This window comes from Pleurodeles waltl, chromosome 12 (assembly GCF_031143425.1).
Source record: "Pleurodeles waltl isolate 20211129_DDA chromosome 12, aPleWal1.hap1.20221129, whole genome shotgun sequence".
In the NCBI taxonomy this organism is placed as follows: domain Eukaryota; kingdom Metazoa; phylum Chordata; class Amphibia; order Caudata; family Salamandridae; genus Pleurodeles; species Pleurodeles waltl.
This window is the reverse complement of record NC_090451.1, coordinates 136794389-136814245: the sequence shown is the minus strand read 5'-3', so window position 1 is coordinate 136814245 and position 19857 is coordinate 136794389. Positions and strand designations below refer to the sequence as shown.

At 39.6% G+C, this 19857-nt stretch overlaps 1 pseudogene; it reads right to left on the bottom strand.

The window, feature by feature from the left end:
• Nucleotides 1-19857, bottom strand: part of LOC138267086 (polyunsaturated fatty acid lipoxygenase ALOX15B-like) — a 235399-nt pseudogene that overhangs the window by 168349 nt on the left and 47193 nt on the right.

The window sequence follows — 19857 nt, the reverse complement described above, 5'->3', positions numbered from 1 at the left end:
TATATTTTTACCCACATAAATAAACTCTGTAGCCTGTTGTCCGTGGAAAAACACTCCTTTTAAGAACATGTGAAGTACGAGAACTGAAGATCAAGACATTTTTCTTTATGTTCTAAAAGTTAGTACCTAGAAATATTTTCCCACCTATGACAAACCAATAGGTCCCATTGTTTGACTTGCTGGGTGTCCCGAGACTGGATTTTCAGTGTCCCAAGCAAAAGCATATTTTGCTGTTTGTGTCTCCACTCCTGTTGTGTGAGTGTGTATATAACTTCTCACTGCTATTACCTGTGCTGTAATTGTGCTGTGTGTGTGCAGATGTACGAAGAAAACCTGCACTCCTGCCGTATGTGCTGTGCTGGTGCTGCCTGCTGCAGTGAAAACAAATGAAAAAACAATTGCTTCCCACATACACTGCATTTATGAGAGAAATAATTGAATGTGCTATGATTCAATGTACTTTGGAGATGCAACAGTACCTCATGTGCCACAATGCAAGAACTCAATAGAAGCTGGAATGATGCACCAAATTGCCAGTAGCGTGTGAGAGGGCAATACTGGTCCACTTTCTGTATATATTTAGGAACCGGTAACAATAACTCTTCCAGGCAGCTGTGCAGTCAAGTCACACCTAGAAATACTAAATTGTAGAAATACTAAAGACCCCATGGAGCTTCCAACAGCACCTGTTTTAGACTTACACCACCTTGCAGGCTTTTGGAACCAAGATCAAATATACATACCTGCAGCTCTGTTGTAAGATTGGTCTTCGCCCCCAGGAAATCTGCCACCATGCCATCTGTCACTGGGAACTTGTCGGGGGTTTTGTTGCACCTCTTTATCAGCATGGGATCCACACCATTCAGGAACTGGTACCCAAAGAATGCATCTTCTTTCCAGTGTTATGACACATACTCTAGGCAATTGAAAGCACAGGAATGTAGATATGATTACGATGTTTAGAATTGTGAGTGCTCTTCACATTAAAAAAGAAAGAGGTTCTTCTCACTTATTTATTCAGAACATGCAGCACTACTTTTGTGATTTGCCCTCTTTGTACCTATTACTTTCCAGTGAGTGTTTTCAGTAGTTGATGCACATGGAACTTTTGCCTCTAAGAGTCGACAAAGACAACCCTATATTACCATGGAAAATAATGTTAAAATATGTGGCTCAAAATCAATTAATGTCAAGCCCTTTCATATGCAACATATAGGTTTAATGTGTGTTTGAATGTATTAATCTGTGTACATTGTATTAATCAATTATAGTAATTGTCTGCATATTCAATTTAATGCGAGCCACTCATATAGTTAGCTGAATTATAATAAATGGACTCACATGAAAGACAACATATGCCTTTCATAATTTGCATTTGATATAATTGCTTATGCTAATTGTTTAAATTGAATGTTATCTTAATCTGTAACTAGGTCCCAGAGCACCCTTTATGCTTTATAAAGTGTTTTGCAAGTGTCTTGCTTTTCTCTTCTTTGCAGGTACCTTATAAATGCCCTTGCTAGCTTTGAATTGCATAATTATTTATTGCATTAGATAAGCAGACTACTGATCTTTTCAAATAAATAGATATGGCGACTGAGACAGTGGGGACACAATCCTGTAAAAGGCAGACCAGACTAACGTTACATCCGCGATTGGCTAGATTTTTGCTTCTTCTTTGGAAGGTGTGAAAATGGGGAGACTACCTGCTACTCTAGAACACTGTCTTTTGATTGGTTTGTTTTGTGGAAGATAAGGAGAAGATGTCTAGAATATTCATTCATGCTTCAATTGTGTGCCCTTTAGAAGAGCAGATCAGACCCCATCCTGACTTTGCTGAGAGAAGACCTCTTCTCACTCTTCTGATTTTCCTGCCCAGAGTGATAAGTTTCATGCCGGAATACTCAGACTGTTTCTATTGAAACTTTCATCTGGTTCATTTGATGCTGACACCTTCCTCCCAGAATTCCCTCTTGCCATGTTTGATACTTTATTGAGAATAGGGGCATTCTTTTTATGGAACCTGCTTGAGTCATATTTTGCTTGCTGTATGTTATTCTGTTTTGCATATGTTTCCTGATCATATACAAATTCAGACTGCCTGAATATTTAAATATGTTTATTCTTACCATATGTTTCTATTAATTTTACTGTTAGATCCACAACTAAGCCTAATATGAATGCACTTCCTGTTAAAGATGAGTAGAGGTTTGATATTAGAGTTTTACACAAAAGTGCTTTAGAGGGAGACTTTTCTACAAACATCTGTTCTAGACCGCTATATGAGTACCCATGCACAATGCATGCAAAGGACTGATAAGTTGTGTGCTCACTTGCCTGCAAAAGTATCTGAGGTACTCAGAAACCATCATATTCCTCTTTCTTATGGTATTACATGTAGTATTTTGCTTAGTAGTTTATATAGACAGGTACACTTTGAGTAATGCTAATTAATTTATGATTCTATACTTTCTCAAGTTCCTCTTGATTTGCACCTGACCCTAGATCCTGAGGCAGATAAGACAGATACTGCTTGGTATTTCCTTCGACCCCCTCAAAATATTAAACAGATGGTGCCCATAGACTGAACTTGACATGTGCCACGACTCATGGCGAGAAACAGTTTATCCATGATTTAAAAGTCATAAGGGTTAAAATGTACCTTTGATCTAAGGGAAGGGAAGCTGCTTTGAAGCATGTGAGCAAAAAGGAGGAAGGTGGTTTTAAGGCAAATGACATTTATCCTAAACTGAGTTTGGACTGGCAACATAAAGGGAAGTTGTGGATTTATAAATTAGCTACTGAGCTCTGGGGGTGAGCACATGTGAACATAAATTTGAACCTATAGGTGGCCCTGCTCAAACTGTTATAGGGGGAGATCAAGTGATTCCTGGTGATTATTTTGTGTGTGGAGAGTTTGCTTATTTTAAGTTGCCTATAAATTTGTCTGGTACTTATTACCTTGGCCTAATGATTCCAAAGATTCTTCATGCAAAGAATTTGGATATGCCTGGAAAGGATTCATCTAGTAGACGTACATCTAATTGTAGTAGTCTCACAGAGAGTAGATGACATGTTGGATTTATATTGACTTCAGTAGGTGTTGTTCTCAAAGATCTGAAGATTAGAAAGCGTTCCACAATAGTGGACCAGCTTGTTGTCAGTACAAGATAAAGATAAAGAGCTAGCAGCAATTAGAATCATTTTGCGCTAGACATTTTGCTGGAAAATGAGGGCAGATCCTGTAAGATGCTGAGGGTTCAACCATGCTGTACCTTTATAGCTTGTAGGAGCAAAGAGATAAAAGGATGTGTGAAGAATATCAGCATTGAAACCCAAGGATTTAGAAACAACTGGATCTTGGGAAGTAGTTGGAAAGGGATTTGCTGCTGTAGGTAGTTGGCTTAGTAATCTTGGTAGCGGACTTTTAGGTGCTATATTGAGGTCTATTTTGATCATTGACATTTGCTTGATTCAGTAATTTTCTATGTTTAAGGGATTTAATGATATGAGATCAAAGAAGATGGTGATTTTATGAAAGGTAGTTACAAAGAAAAGAGGTAAAGTGCACTTAGAAGAGTAACAGTGTAAGGCCTATGAAGAAGTGAAGGAGCTGGAAAAGTCAAGGGGTTAAGATGTTGAAGACAACAAGATTGCATATTAGTCTCAGAAGGTTATTTTGACTTGTGTGATGGCTATTGTAGACATCAGAGGGGGATTGGAGCAGCATAATATGATGTCCAACTCCTTTATATTTAACATATATACTTTATTTGTTCAACTGTATTAATCCCTTTTCATTTAATTAACCAACTATACTAAGTGTCTGTATATTCAATTTAACTCATATATTTAGCTGAATAATAATTAATGTACTCACCATGAAGGAAGATACATGTTTTTCTTAGTTTACATTTGATATAATCACATATGCTAACTGTATTCATTCAGTATCTGTGCAAATCTAGTATTGGCTTAACCAGGCCTGAAAGCACGCATTATGTTTTACACAGTGGTTTGCAAGTGTCTTATTTTTCTCTTCTTTGCGAGTGCCTTATCAATATTCTTGTTAGCTCATAATAGGTTCACTGGTCATTGTATTAGTTTAGCAAACTACTGATCTTTTAAAATAATTGTGGCCTTCGATATAAAGACTGATGGTGGGAGACACCAACCTGTATGAGACAGACCAGGCTGATGTTACATCCAAGGTCGTCCAGATGATTGCTTCTTTGAAAGAAGCCTGGAAAATAGAGACTCTATCATCTTCTCAAGAACACTGTCTTTTGACTGGTTTTGTTTGGTGGAAGATAAGAAGAAGCATTCTGCAATCACCTTTGATTGTGCACTCTTTAGAATAGAAGAACAGTCCCTATTATGACTTTGCAGAGAGAAGACCACTTTTTAAGCATCATGCTTGAATACTCTTTCCATGGATACCGAAATTCAGTTCTTCTGACGCTGACACCTTCCTCATAGAATTTCCCCTTACCACATTCAATACTCTATTCAGAATAGGGGAGTTTCCTTATGGAACCTGGTTGGTCATATTTTGCTTGCTGTGTGTTACTGTGTTTTGCATAATCTTTCTGATAATATACAATTTCAGACTGCATTAACATTAAAATATATGTGTTCTCACCATACTTTTCTATCAGTTTTGCTGACTGTTTTAACTTGAACCCTGAACTGAATCTGATAATAGAACACCATCCTTGCTGTCATTTTGATGGGCCATATTGGTTTCACTGTGCTTGCAATGTACTTCTGATGCTAGCTCTTTTCCTACACTTCAAGTTGACAATCAATGGTCAAAATGACCATTCAGGGATTTTGTTTGATGACTTTCCAAAGAGGTTAAGCTTGAAGAAACCCATCTCTATCATTTGTATAATATTTTAGGAGTAATGACATTGTACAATTAGCAGAAAATAATTAATGTATTCTTAACCGAAAGAGCGACAAGCATTAATTGACAATAACATGCTTAGAACCTTACTACCACAGCATTCTGGGGGAGTATGTGAGGGGGAAAACGTGCTGGGCAAGCACAGATTGGGGAAGCACGCGCATGTCAACACAAGGAAGTAAGGGAAAGGAATGGTGCAAAAGATAACATAATAAAACACACAGCACTATTGCTAGCATAAATGGCATATACATTTCCTAAGCATGTTCTCTTAACATCCCAAATTGTTAACAAATGTACTAAGTTATCAAACTGTGCATCTAAAGAAAGTTGTTAACATACCTGAAACTTTTTTCTGAGCATATAATTTTTCAATTCTAGGAACACACCGAATGTTGTTAAGAACAATGACATAATTCCTCATATTTAAAACAGAGGAAGATGACTTGTACCCAAGGCTATTTATGTTTGAGTTAAAAATAAACAAAAAAAATTCAGTGGTGTAGATTACAGTCTTTTGATCTTCTTAATAGAAATGAGTCTCCAACAATCATAGCCTGTATGTACGAGTACCAGAAATTTCAGGATGGTAACATATGTGCATATTAATACTGGATTGAGCTATGTTGGTTTGCTAAATAGCAACTCAGCTCACAAAATGGCCACTAGTGCACTCCACCTCACGTCTATGGTGTTTTAGGTATCTTCTATGGTTTCTCCTATATGGTTTAGTTGCTTAGTTACCAGATCTGTAGTTTTTAATGTTGTGTGAATTGGGTGGCTAAGTGCCTGTATGCATAGCTTGTTTTAGACTATTTTGCTTAAAGACTATGGCCCTCACTATGATACTGGCATTAAAAACTACCTACCGCGGCGGTAATGGACGCCAAAAGACTGTCACCGCGGCTACCAGCCATCTGCCGTATTATGACCACAGCTGGATTTACACCAGAAGGATGGCAGATATCCGGCTGTGGCCATGCCGGTGGATGGCGGTAAGGTGGTACTGCTGCAACCAGCAGTGCCACACCAGTAGACCGCCGCCAGCCTTATTATTACCCATAATATGGCCTGGCGGTGTTCTGCTGGCGGAGGCTGATGGTGGCAGCAGCGCCCCGCCCCGTCTTCTGCCAGAGGACCCCCTAAACACAGGTAAGTTGGTGTTCCGACTGGAGAGGAGGGTGGGGGGTGTTGTGTGTGTGTGTGTGTGGGGGTGTGTGTGAATGTTTGTGTGTGCGTGTGTGCGTGTGTGCGTGTATGCGGGTGTGTATTGCATGTTGAATGTGAATGTGCATGTATGAAGGTGTGAGTGCGTGTATGTTGTGTTTTGTGAATGCATGTATGTTTGAAAGTGTGTGCAGGTGTGTGTGAGTGGATTTATGCATGCATGGATGTTTGTAGGAAAAGGGTTTGAGTATGTGTGTGTGTGTGTGTGTGTCAAGGGGGGCGTGAATGTAGCGGGGGCTTTGGAGTGGTGGCGGTAAGAAGCCATGAAAACCATGGCGGTAGGCGGGGACATATTCCTGCAGGTGGAACAGTGACGACCGCCAGGCTGGAGATGGATATCTCCAGCCTGGCGGCTGTTACCGCCGTGGCGGTCGATGTGGTACATTGGCAGGTTGGCTAATGTCATAATATGGGAGTAAGTACTGCCAGCCTGTTGGCAGTACTTACTGCCATGTTACCACTGACCGCCGGGGTCGTAATAACACCCTATGTTTATTTTCCTATGATTTAAACATTGCAAATTATGTTACTTGTACAAAGTGACACATATTCTAATTGTCCTGTACTAACTATATTAATTTTTATCTTGTACATATGTTGAAAAGATATCTCAATTGAATTATTTGAATATCTTTATAGAGCTATATATTAAGAGACTCTGGTCCATCATAGTTGACACAATACAGCCTAGTGTCATACATTTCTAATTGAATAGTTTGGAACATGTTAGCGCAAAACTACTCTAATAGCCCATTTTGTAATGACTACTGTTCAATAGTGCATATTATATAAATTATTATTATATTTAAATTGAATGATTACATTTTAAATCAATGTTGTGCTATTCACTGAGTAAGATGCAATGAATAAGACCATGATCTAGACTCATTTCCATTTAGGCCAAATTGGATTTAATAAGTATAAATAATGCACATTACAATATTGCCTTCATACATTAAAGTGTATGTTTCATTTACGGTAGGCAGAAGCCTAACACTAGTCATCACTTTGAGGTAACTGAATTCTGTTATTAGTAGTATACACATTTTATGCATTTGGATGAAGTCATTTATCTTGCCAGCTGAATAAAGCGTAACCAGTAAAAAGCAGTTCTTCTATAGACATATTTTTGATGAGCCCAATTTCTTCCTAAAGCTGGACTTTATCATAACAGCATATTAATGTTATAATCAATTGGTTTAGTACACATGTTTTAGTAAATTGATAAACATGTTTATATGATCTTTTTATAGCTAAATTCACAATATTGGATGTGTCTATACTTTTCCAAATCAAATTCAAAATAGAATAGTAAGTTAGTAAGTTCTGGTTCATATATAGAACAGCTGTGCTACTGGTCCCTGGTTAAATGAAATATAATCAAATTAATTCAGAATCAGGGAGCTTGATTAACTCCAGATTAATAGTCCTATGCTTTTAAGTTCTTCATAAGTAAGATTGGTCAAACTCCAAAACAGAGTCAAAATTTGACACTTTGGGCCTGATTACAACTTTGGAGGATGGTGTTAATCCGTCCCAAATGTGACGGATATACCACCTACCGTATTACGAGTCCATTATATCCTATGGAACTCGTAATACGGTAGGTGGTATATCCGTCACATTTGGGACGGATTAACACCGTCCTCTAAAGTTGTAATCAGGCCCTTAATCTTTACCATGTCTATATCTCCGATTGTCATTATGAGTTTGAAGCTATATTAATGTTATTCCTTAGCTCTCGTAGTAAGACCTGAAATTCAGAGTTAACATTCAAACCACACTTCACAGTTTGCAATATTCCTGAGGGTTTTATTCTTTTCAAAAGTCAATTCCATTTTGCTCCAAATGTATTGTTAGATATGTGGATCTAGTCTCAAAAAGGTGCTAATATTTGTTAAAAATATGATATATTTGGCTTGTTTCGGCTCAATATGTAGTTATAAATTAGACTGATTGTGTTGCAGCAGTTTCTGATCTTGTCTATTAATGTTCAATAACTCATTATGCTTAGTTAGTTGTACTTTAGTTAGTACTGTGTTGATGAATTTATGTGACTACCCTTTCATTTGACCCTCTAAATGATTATTTATGCTTTTTCATAGACTGATTCTCTACTACAAAATCTTGACTTAATATTGAAAGATGGAGATATTACTTTCAATTCATAAAATGAAATACAATGTTTGAATATATATTTTGTTGGTATGCTGAAACCTCTGAATTGGAAATTTGTAACATGATAATATTTTATATCACTACATTTTTTTCAAATCTAATTTTGTTTTTAAGACTACATTGTTAACTCTCACATTCTTTTTTGCAGTTATAGAATGTAGGGTATGTTTAAACAGGATATTAGCATGGATTAGTGATTCATTGATACACGATCAAAGAGTGCCCTGATGTAGATTCTTGTGAACCATGTCGCAAGCATAACAGCAAATGTAGCATTTTAACCTTTCATAGAGAAGAAGACAGGATGAAAGAGCACAAGTGATATGATATGAATTGTCATACCAGCCAGGTATCCCCAGATCAGGCATATACTTTACAGCTATTGGGGACAAAATCTCATCTCTGGTGAAATGTCTGAACATTCAGGGAAAGATGACTGGATATGATATCACTGGGGTATGGAATCACTGAAGGCAGGGAATGGAATGGCCTATGTGGCAAGCACCAATACTTGAACAGTGAGCCAAGATAATACAAGAGGTATTGTTTAGGATGACGTATTTCCAACCATTGAGAAAGCTCAGGGTCAGTGCATAATGATAGCTAGCAAAAGTGCCAACGCTGCCAAAACTGAAAAGGTATTCAGAATAACATGATGGCAGGGGCACTCAGGAAGCAGAGCTCTAGGTGATCACCAGACATGCATGTGTAGTGAGAAAAGTGGGAAAGGTCAGGGGTTCTTTGGGAGCCCGCATATGGAATGTTACAGGCTAGAAGATGAGGTGACTGCTAGGAAAAGACAAGGCTAACCAGTGTATCAGTGTCAGGAATTTGCAAAGAGAAAAGAAAAAAAAAATTATCAAGCTCTGTAGGTAGAGTGGAGCTCCTAAACTCTGAACTAACAAATGCCATACAGTATTGATTTACTAGCATTTATTCTACTGCAGCCCAACTACTTAGGCCTCTCATCGATCTCTTAGTGGTTGAGTTCTCTAAAGTTAGAAATTTTAACACAGCAAAATATTGATGGGCATATTCTTAATTTTTTTTATTGACCATCACACAAAATTTGATGGAGAGGAAACATTCTCTCAGGGCTTATTTGTTTGTTTTGAGTTGTAATGTACTACAAAGTTTCACTTATTTAGCAGAATCAGACTATGGGCCTGATTGTTACCCCGTCACAAATTTGATGGAAATCCTATCCGCCAAAATATAAATACCGTAGGCTATAATGGGATTTCTATTTCGTCATCATTTGGGTTTTTCTCAGGCATAGAGGTACTAGGATTGAAACATAATTACTATATGATGCTTCACATTCCTCTTGGATGTTGAGATTCAGGGTGTTTTGTACTCTGTTGTGTGGGATAGGGAATTTACATTTCCCCTTAATATTGTTTTATTTAAAAATATTCAGCTATCACTGATTACAAAATAAATTGAAGTAAGAAATATTTGTAGCCCTGGGTGCAGTCTGTTTTAGTTCTTTCTCCGGAATTGTTGCTTTACTAAGTCTGCACTGAGGAGTAGTGAACATCAGGATATCAAGTGGCCCTCCTCCGATCACCAAAGGTTACAGCACACCAACCATCCACGGTGTGGTTGTGACATAAGTGGTGAGGCTACAAAAAAGCCAGCATAGCCCACAAAGGATGGGGGACTCATTGTTCAGTGGGTTTACTGCCAAACTCATATAGAACTATAATTTATTTCAAACTTTCACAGGAGTAATGCACACGCCAGGCATAGTAATTATCTAGTTATGCATATTGAATGATTTTATATCAGATCAGCAGAGATGGCAGCTTGCAAAGGAGCACAGAGTGAGTCACATCTGTGAAAGAAACATATTTTGTGAGTAATAATTTGGATAAGGAGAGAGAGTCCCAATATGCAAAAGTATGTCAGTGGGACAATGACACTGCCAGCCATGGTCACCTCCAACTTGAACTTTGCACAAGTACAGGTACAGACTGCTGCCCTATACATACATCAGATTTAGTTGCGGTTGTTCTTGAGGCCGAGAGATGCTGTAGGCATTTTGTTTAGCCTGACCAAGGTACCTCAATACTCCTGTATGGTGTTTACATCCACAGGGCCGCAACTCTCTGGCTTAGAATTATAATATGCTTAACTGGATCAAACAGTGATGTGGCTACATTTTCTAAGGGACTAACCTGCTCCATCCCTGTTCCATCTGCAGGCATAAATTGAACTATCCTGCGGGCATTATAAGGAGGGAACAGGCAAAGGTCAATTGTGAACTGATAACACCCAGCCAGCCAGCCCGAGAATACATATAAATCATCTTCTTTACAAAGAGAAAGGATAACATCTGAGTGTTAGGAAATGGTTAGTCCTTAAATAATCAGTAGGTTATAATGAGGGCAGGAACACCAGCCAACCCTTAGCAACCATGGTGAATTTAAAGAGAACTTGATTCTTACTTTCTCTCTCTACCTTTCTGCCCTCCCCTTCTGCCTCCACCCGCCCACACACACACAGACAGCCTGGTCAGTGTAAGGTTCCTACCTGAAGCAGGAGTTTTATGGGTCCAAAAAACCCTTCTAAAGTCTTCCAGTGAGTTCCAGGACTGCTTAGATCCATAAAAGCCTTTTAGTTTGATTTCCAGTAATCTAGGTGCATGATAAAAGGGAACAAGTGCTGAGAATCACTACAAATACAATTCACAATACAAAGTGTGCTTGAATATTATGCTCTGAGGTTTTTAAGAAAATAGATTTTCCAAATACATTTAGATTAGGCCTGGACAGAGTTTGCAAGTTCCTCTACACGGAACTTAGGGAAGTGGGGAAAACTCCGCCATGCTACGTGGAGTTCCACGAGTGGAGGAGTTTGGGTAAGGCACGCTGCTCACACTGACTTTCAGTGCAGGAGTTGCTCCCATGCTGTAAACTCAGTGTGAACAACATCAAGCTGAGTTCCAGAGGACGCTAACTTCTTTTTGCCACTCAAGTAGATTTTCTACTTGAGCGGTAGCTTCCTCAACATGAGTGACAGGTTTCTCATCGCGAATGGTCGCGGCCCACCAGTCACGTTCAGAAATCTTGCTTGCCAACTTAGCGATTTCTCTCACTCGAGCTCAGCAACTTAATGTTGGTGAGCTCGAGCGAAAGAAAAAACTCCGCTCCGCGTCACTTCAGTTTTTCTGAACACCAAACTCCACGTGGAGTGGGGAAATCTCCGTGAACTCCGCCTGTGTAGCGGAATTCTTCGCCGACCCCCAATTTAAATGCTATTGTTATTTTGGGTGTTTAAAGATTGTGACAGAGTACAAAAATAAAGAGAAGCTCTGAAAGGTATTTTTGCTGGATTAAAGAGGGAATAACAATATTTGAAATACATCTTTGTTATAGGGCGAATGAGTAAAATGGAAACATCTTGCAGTAAAAATATTCTATAGGATAAGGTGTCATGACAAAAAAATACAATTTTGGGAGAATTGGGTTGGGAGAGGACTCAGACTTAACGTAAGAAAACCTTTTTAATTGAAAGAATTTGTGATTGACTTGAACCAGGGATATAACAAATTCTGTTAAATTAAATTCTAAGCCATAAATAATTGTGTTAGTGCTAACAAAGAAAGGTAAAGTGTAGAGACTAAAGGCATGATTAAGATGTTGGCAATAATGGTCTTGGCGTTGACTTTTTGACTGAAAACCCGTCTGCCGCCGTGAAGATTCACCCACCATATTTAGATGTTGGTGGTCCCATAGCTGAAATCCCATAATGGGACCGCCAACTCCACTAAGAAACGCCACCTGCATCAACAGCAGGAGAAGGAAAGTGGATACAGTTGGGACACCAGCCACACTTGCCACCATGCATATTTGGATGTGCCTTATCATCAAGCAAAAAGTGGTGGTCCAACCTCTACTTCTGAGTTAGCGGATTGGGGGAAAGGAGCAAAAACTCACCTTTTTACCCCATTACACCTCTGTCAATGAGTGGACATGACTAGACAACACCTGCCGTCACTGGTGCCACCGTCCCAGAGAGAAAACACAACCTCCCCATTGCCGGACTCACACGTAGGGACACCGCATTGCCAGGGTATATTGGAAGGGCACTGCACAGGAGGTCGGGACCATAGTGTGTGTGTGCCACTTACCTCAGTTCCATGGCCCTGCCATTGTATGAAGTCCATTGGTTGCCACCACCGTCATGCTCTTTCAGCAATCTGTTACCAGTCCTCTACTGGCAGAGCTTTAATATCTAAATATGTAGGGCGGAATTCCATGACTTGACTGTCTTCTTGGATATACCACCGACAAGGCTTGGCAGTAACACCTCAGTAACACAGTCAAGATTTGAATCAGGCCTAAATGACTGATTTAGATCTTGGCAGAGGGGTTGCTCCTTCACAAGGGTGATGGATATCCTGTCCGTTGAATTGAAAATACTATTGTATCTGTAAGAATCGTTAAGAGACAAAACAGATATGGTCATAAGGGAGGGCCGTGGTGGGGTTTCTACGTTGTTTTTATGTCTAACTGTTGCCAAGCAGAATCAGTTAATTTGCAATATTTGTGAAGTACTCTTGGCTCAAAATGACCATTGTTGATAAAGGATGCTTGGCAGAAGTTGAGCTTGCCCTACCTCATGCCTGTGAGCATTACTGTGCACTCCCATGTTCCACAAGATGGTCTGTTATGTAAGGTCTGACCTATTGCATAATAGAGGAACTTTTAAAGATTAAACTGGAGTGTGAACAGCCCATAAAATTACCTACTTGGTTATTGTGGCCTTTTTGGGTAGTTCTGCTGCTCCAAGGAGAGAGGAAGCATGCAGATAAGGTGTAAACAAACTTTGGACACAATATGCACATTATAACTATGAAAGCTTAGATGACAAACACTGAAGGCCTTCTTAGGGTAACAGTGATAGAATGGGATTAGAGATAACACCAAATTTCTGTTCATATGGTGTGGATACAGGGTATGGTTTATTTTAAAGTATTAAGGGCCTGCTCTAGAGATTGGCAGCCAGTAGAAATGCCATCATGGTGGAGTCCACCTGAATTAATGGCTTTCAACCAAACTTTTAAGATTTTTTGTATTTTTGAAAAGCAAACTCCAAAAGCTGGAGTCTGTTTTATTTTAAAACAAAAAACTAATGACCTCCACTCCCAGGTTTTTCCTGGCGGTGATGGACAGGGGAAAAAAATATATTACGCCATTTATCCTAAAGAGGGCAGATGGTGTAATGTCCTTGCCATGGCCTCTGGTCATTTGCAGCAAAGTACCATGTCCGTCAAATTCTGAATCAGGGTCTAAATGTGTTTGACAATATTTCTATCCATTTATACGCCGATTGTGATAACAGAAATCATGCTTTATGAACACTAGACATTCTGTGGTAATAGCTAGATTGAACATACTGATTTTCTGTGTAAAGAAACCCCTTAAGTCATACATTAGTTCAATTTGAAGGGGACCTCATACTATCCTATAAGGAGTTCAATTACAAAAGAGGGTAAGGGCTCCTTTTGAAACACTCATGTATTTGCTCTAAATTCCACGACTCTCAGTACTTACGAACTGGTCCCGTGCAGGCCAAACGTGAGGAATTTAGTAATTGAATACTTAAGATTCGAGTCTAATTCCTTGGAGGATTCCACATCAATGCATTTGGGAAAGCCTTTGTAGTACACTTTCCACCTGCAAAGGTTAAAGAAGAGAGAAGAGACAGGCGAAAAGTGTAATTGAATAGGTCACGTTTCAAAAGATTTTTAGAAGCATGCATCCCTATAGGAATAGCAAAATGACTGCTACTTGTGTCACATTGTTTATTAAATGAATTATCACAGGTAAATAAGATACTAAAAAAGAAAGGAGAGTGAGTGTGTGTGCGCACAAGTGTGTGCTCTTTCTTTTTCATATTAGTCCCTTTGACATGAAATTTGGTGCCTAAAATTCTTGCAAGCATTTCTCCGTCTTCCTTTTAAAGGTTGTTTTATACCAAACATGGTATGTCACCACCACTCCATAGGAACCCTGCTGTCATATCTATTTACAGATAAACCCCTTTTTTATTAGCTTCTGGACTTTAATCCCCTCTTTACGAAGTAGAGCCATAAGAGATTTCCTCATGAATCCCCCTCCTAGGTTTTGGTTTGCCTTTTTGCATGCACCCTAATGGTTGAAAAGCAATCATCCTGCTTCTGTTGCTGATCCATTACATCTCCTCAGGCGGTTAATGTAGGTGGTGTTTTTTATATGGTAAGGTACCAGATCATTATTAATGTAGGTGGTGTTTTTATATGGTAAGATATCAGAAAATTAGATTTATAGGTGGTTCCTTCTGTAGATCAAATTTTGCTTTCAAGACCTTCCTAAGTAAGAAACTTGTGAAACAGGCTGAGGTTAGCCTCCAGAACAAAAATATCGATCCTCTCATGAAATAGATGGTTCCCAAGGCTGAGGCACTTCCTGGTTTACATGTGAAACAAAATTGAAATTGTTTTAGTGCATCATATGAAGCATGTGTGCTTATTGGCCCTGCTTTTCTAAGTATTCAGCTTGTTTGATATGTGTTGTGGCAACAATGGTATAGTGTGCTATGACTAATGTGGCATAGTGAGACAAGGTGTGGTCAGGAGTAATGGGATATGGTCCAATCTATGACCTGTAGCATGGTGTGACATGCAATATTGGATGATACAGAGCATGACTTTCAGAGATATGCTATGGTATTGTGTAATTTTGTATATAGTGATATGATGTGGGGACGTGTGGTACTGAGTTGTCATTTATGGTGTGGTATGTTGCATTGTAAGATGCTGTAAGAAATTGAGTTATTGATTGAGGGGGTGAAAACCTTTCTCAAGCAACAACCACAGTCCTTGTTCGGGTGAACCACAAAAGTCAATAAATTAATAACCCTCTAGTAGCTTAACACAAAAGCAGTCAGTCTTAACTTAAAGGCACTGTGTTAAGTATTAACGCAGCACACAAACAATATTAAAGTGAAAACACAAGAAAAACCCCGTACAAAGTTAGAAAAATAGAGAACATTTTAATAAGTAAAATGCTACACAATTAATTAAATCCAATTGGTAGAACTGGAGTTTTGAATTTCCAAAAAGTTTTTAGTGAAAAATAGAGCCTAAAAATGCAAAGCACCAACCCCGTGTTTATGGTCGCGCAAGACTGGGGCAAAGTTAAAAGTTAAGGCTGACCGTGATGGAGCGTGGGTCAGATATAGGAGGCGATTGGGCCCAGTTTCTGCTTATCTTCGAACTTAGAAGACATTTTTAAGAATAGTCTAGGAGGAATGTAGTTCAGTGCAGCAAAGCAGCAGGTTGTGCTTGTGTCATTGTCAAGTAGCCACTGAACAAAGTCTTGATGAAGCCATCAACGATGGTAAGAAAAGCTCTGAGTGGAAAAAGCTAGATTTCCAGACCAAGGAGGCTGTCATTATTGGTTGAGAGTTTGTTGCACTGGAGCCCAGTGAAGATTTTTTGCCCTTCTAAATAGACAACATTTTGGACGTCTAAAACACCTAGTGGGACAAAGCTGTAGCTTAAAAAGGGCTGCATGAGACCAGATACTGTTCCCAAGTAGTCCAGCTAGACAGTATCTGCTGCTGCAGAGAAGAACATAATGGGAGTGACCACAATGTCAAGCCAACTGGCAATGCTCTTTGGGCGGCTCAGGTCAGAGGTATGTCCCAGTGTTCTGTTGGCTCGCTTGCACTTTTTGGTGAACTTTTTCCTTTCTAAGTCTCAAGTATTAAAATTAGGGAGCAGCAGAGCATCTAACACCACTCACAAAAACACATTTTCAAGGGGGCACTACTTACAGGGGTTAGGGTTCACTCCAGCAGAGGCCAGCTGCAGTTGTCCCAGTAGATCACATAGCAGGTCAGCCAACTAACCCTTATAGTTGTTTTGGTAGACCTGTTCCAAGAGGTGAACCAGTTCTCCTTCAAGCAGCAAGGCAGGCCTTCAAGCAGCAAAACTGAGCAGCAAGGCCGGCCTTCAAGCAGCACAGGAGTCCTCTAGGGTGCAAGCAGGCCTCAAGCAGAAGGGCACACCTCTGGTAGCAATAGTGCAGCCCCCTGGGAAATAAGGCAATACTTCTAAAGTCTACCAACGGTCCAGAAGTGTAGTGCAGGAGGTTTTCAAGGGTCCAATATTCATAGCTGGTGCCAGCCACTGACGTGGGGGAATTTCCAATGCTAACCTGACATCTGGTTCTGGTAAGTTCTTTCCTTCTCCTGCCAAGGCACCAAGAAGTCTTCGGTGACAAAAGACTTGTTTCAGAATCCTTTGTGCGTGCTGTAGGCAAGCCATTTGTAGTGTAAATGGGCAGAGAACAACTCAACTCCAGGCATTGTGGCAGGATGGCCCATCATGCCAATAGCTAGTCCTCTTTGTCATCATGTTTGGGTGAAATACACAGAGCCCAACTACAGAAACATTCACAGTCATGTGACCCAGGACACTGCCATAAGATACACATAGTTATGACAAGAAAATGCCAATATTCTAAAAAGTGGCATTTTCAGAATTGTGAGTTAAATCTGACTTTACCTTTAAAGAGGATTTTAAATTACAATATATTCTAATGCAGACTGGATATCCCTATGTGCTCCCATTTAATGTTACCCAATGGAAGAGATGAGCCTTTCAGCAGTGAAAAAAGAATTTAGGAGTTTTACATTACCAGTACATATAAAATGTGAGTACACATGTCCCACTTTTTAAATACAATGCATCTCCTGGGGCCAAAATGCAAATAAAAGGGTAGGACAGACACACAACCCCCCCCTCCCAGATCCTTTATAGACCCCAGTGACCCCCATCCCCTGAGGCCATACCTTTTTTAAAAGGTGAAGGGGGCTGAGCCTATTTTGTCCCATGGGGCCTGCATTAATAATAGTGGGTGTCCTAGCGCCCACCTGGGGCCCGACTACTCATGTTGGGGCAGCGGGATAGCCTCAGGGGCCTGTGGCCCTAGCCAGCTCCTTGCATGGTACAGGAGCCTGCATTCCTCCTGCCCAGAGGGATAAGCTACTTATTGTGCTCCCTGCAGGCTGGAGCAATACATTGTTCTGCCTCCCTACCCGCATCAGTGTAGGCAAGAAAACAGAAGAGAAGTTTGCTCCCAACAGACAGGAGCATTTTTAAAGCTCCCACCAGCTGGGAGCAGACATAGGGCCTGATTTAGATCGTAGCAGATGGAATACTCAATCACAAACATGACAGATATAGCTCAAATCAAAGGCCACAATATACCCTGTGCACTTTTGCTGCCAGTGCCAATGCAGGAATTGTGACCAAGGCTCCAATACTGTTGAACCAAAAACAAAAAGAGTTGTACTCCAGGAACCTATTCTGCTGCTATAATGTTATTTAGCCAAAGCCAAGTGCTCCATCACTGATACGTTTCAACAACTAAGGTCTTGATCACGGATAAGGTAGTCCCTCCTCAGTTTCCACTATATAGTATATCCAGCCCTAAGGCATGTATGTAGTCCATGTATGTTGTCTAATTATTTTCAACATGAAAATTGTGGTATTATCATATATATCCATGCAGAAATCATTACTTAGTGCCATATTTTGGAAAACAATCATCTTTTACATTAACCCTATTATAATGATACATTTCATCAGGGCTTATATGTATGGAAGAAAACTGCAATAAAAACACATTCATGCAAACTAACCTAATTGTCTCTAATAAGGTAGGTTTTTAACTTAGTGCTACATTGGCTGGTTTCAAAATACTTGGTCAAAGCAAGGAATTGTTCCTTTGTCACCCATGTAACTGCTAAAGACATAACTCAATACCAAGTTGTAAAACAGGAGCCCCTCTTGCATAAACACAAAGTAGTCCATATAAAAACGTTTCATTCTATCGCACTGGTCATGCGCTTAACAAGAGAACAAGATGGTATTGTTAATGATTTAAAAAGCCAAGCCTCCCCCATTTTAAATGTTATTCTAGCTCAGTGATAAATATGAACGACTATTAGTCTTATTCACATGCTCACAATACATTTGTACTCATAAATAGGAACATCTCCATGCCCAAAGTGGAGGGACGTGCCAATATTCAAAACCACCCAAGGTGAGATAAAATAGACTCATTTTCAACATAGGATGGCAAAGAAGTTGTCAATTAACTTTCTATATGTTCTTCAATTTTCTTGACTGTGCACATTTTCCCTTTATTATAAAAATAAAAGGTGTATTTGTAGCTCCTCGTCGGCGTTGAGGCCATATAGAAACTTAGGCCCTCATTTTGAGGCAGACTGTCATCATCAGACAGCCAGCCTCGCTGTGGCGGTCTTACTGCCACGGACCCAGTGGTAAAGACCACCACATTACAAGTTGTGGTGTTTGGCAGAACATGTATATTATGGCGATAACAGTTATGATTGGCGGTTACAATGTTTTACAGCCTACTGCTCTATTCGAAACATACAAAGACCGTTTAAATATGGCCACGGTCTTCATGTCTCTTTATTCACTCGTTTCTCGGGGTACCAATGATAAGAGAAGGACTACATCTAGGAATACATCAAATATGGTGCCGGCTTGAAACGCCGGTATAACGAGGTGGGATTAATCCCGAGACGTAGACCTATGGCATTTTCACCTACGGACGGGTAAGTGGCCTGATAACCAAGGGACCAAAACATTTAACATCACAGTAATAGAGACACTGTTTTCGATAAACTCTAGACCATCTATTAAATTCAAAGACAGTCTAAGCTTCACCTCTCGGATAACATTGGCTGTGTACTAACTATTATTTGAATATACTCCCTTCCGGGCTGCCTTATATTGTATCATCTATAATATGTGTGGAACGGTTGTCATAAATATGCACAGGTATCCTCTCTTGGCAAATTGATTTGACTCAAGTTTCATATACACAGATTAACATGTCATAGCTGTGTGTCCTTAAAAGATGATTTCACATTTTCGCTTTGTTCTGTTCAATACTAGCAACCTAATTGCTCACGATTATAGATACAAATTGATCATACTGTTACCACTCTGACATATTTAACTGTAATATGACCAGATGTATAGAACCTTCAATGTGACTATTTTCTCTAACAGATTGAATATAATGACCAACAATAAGTGTTCCCAATAATGGAGTTATTGTGATTACGTTCACTTGGTATGAGCTGTCTCCATATGTCACTTACTGGCACCATAATATAGATAGATTAATCCGGTGACATTTCACTTATAAGAGGACAGCTTACTAATCATTCCTTGCCAGCATCTGTCTTACTAACCAATAGCATATTCAGATGTGCATGAATCAGCAATAATTAATAAAGAGAATCGCCAAGTTGATTTTATGCTTTCACATTTAACTCACGGATAACATCGGTTGGAATCTTTTTTGTCTCTTCTGTTGGATATTACCCATACTCCCCTCACAAGGGGATGCCCTTAATTACATCTTCCTTTCTTATACCTGCACCGAATTCACTGGATACCTCCTGGAACTCCTACCTTCCTATGTCACATCAATTAATATGCTCTT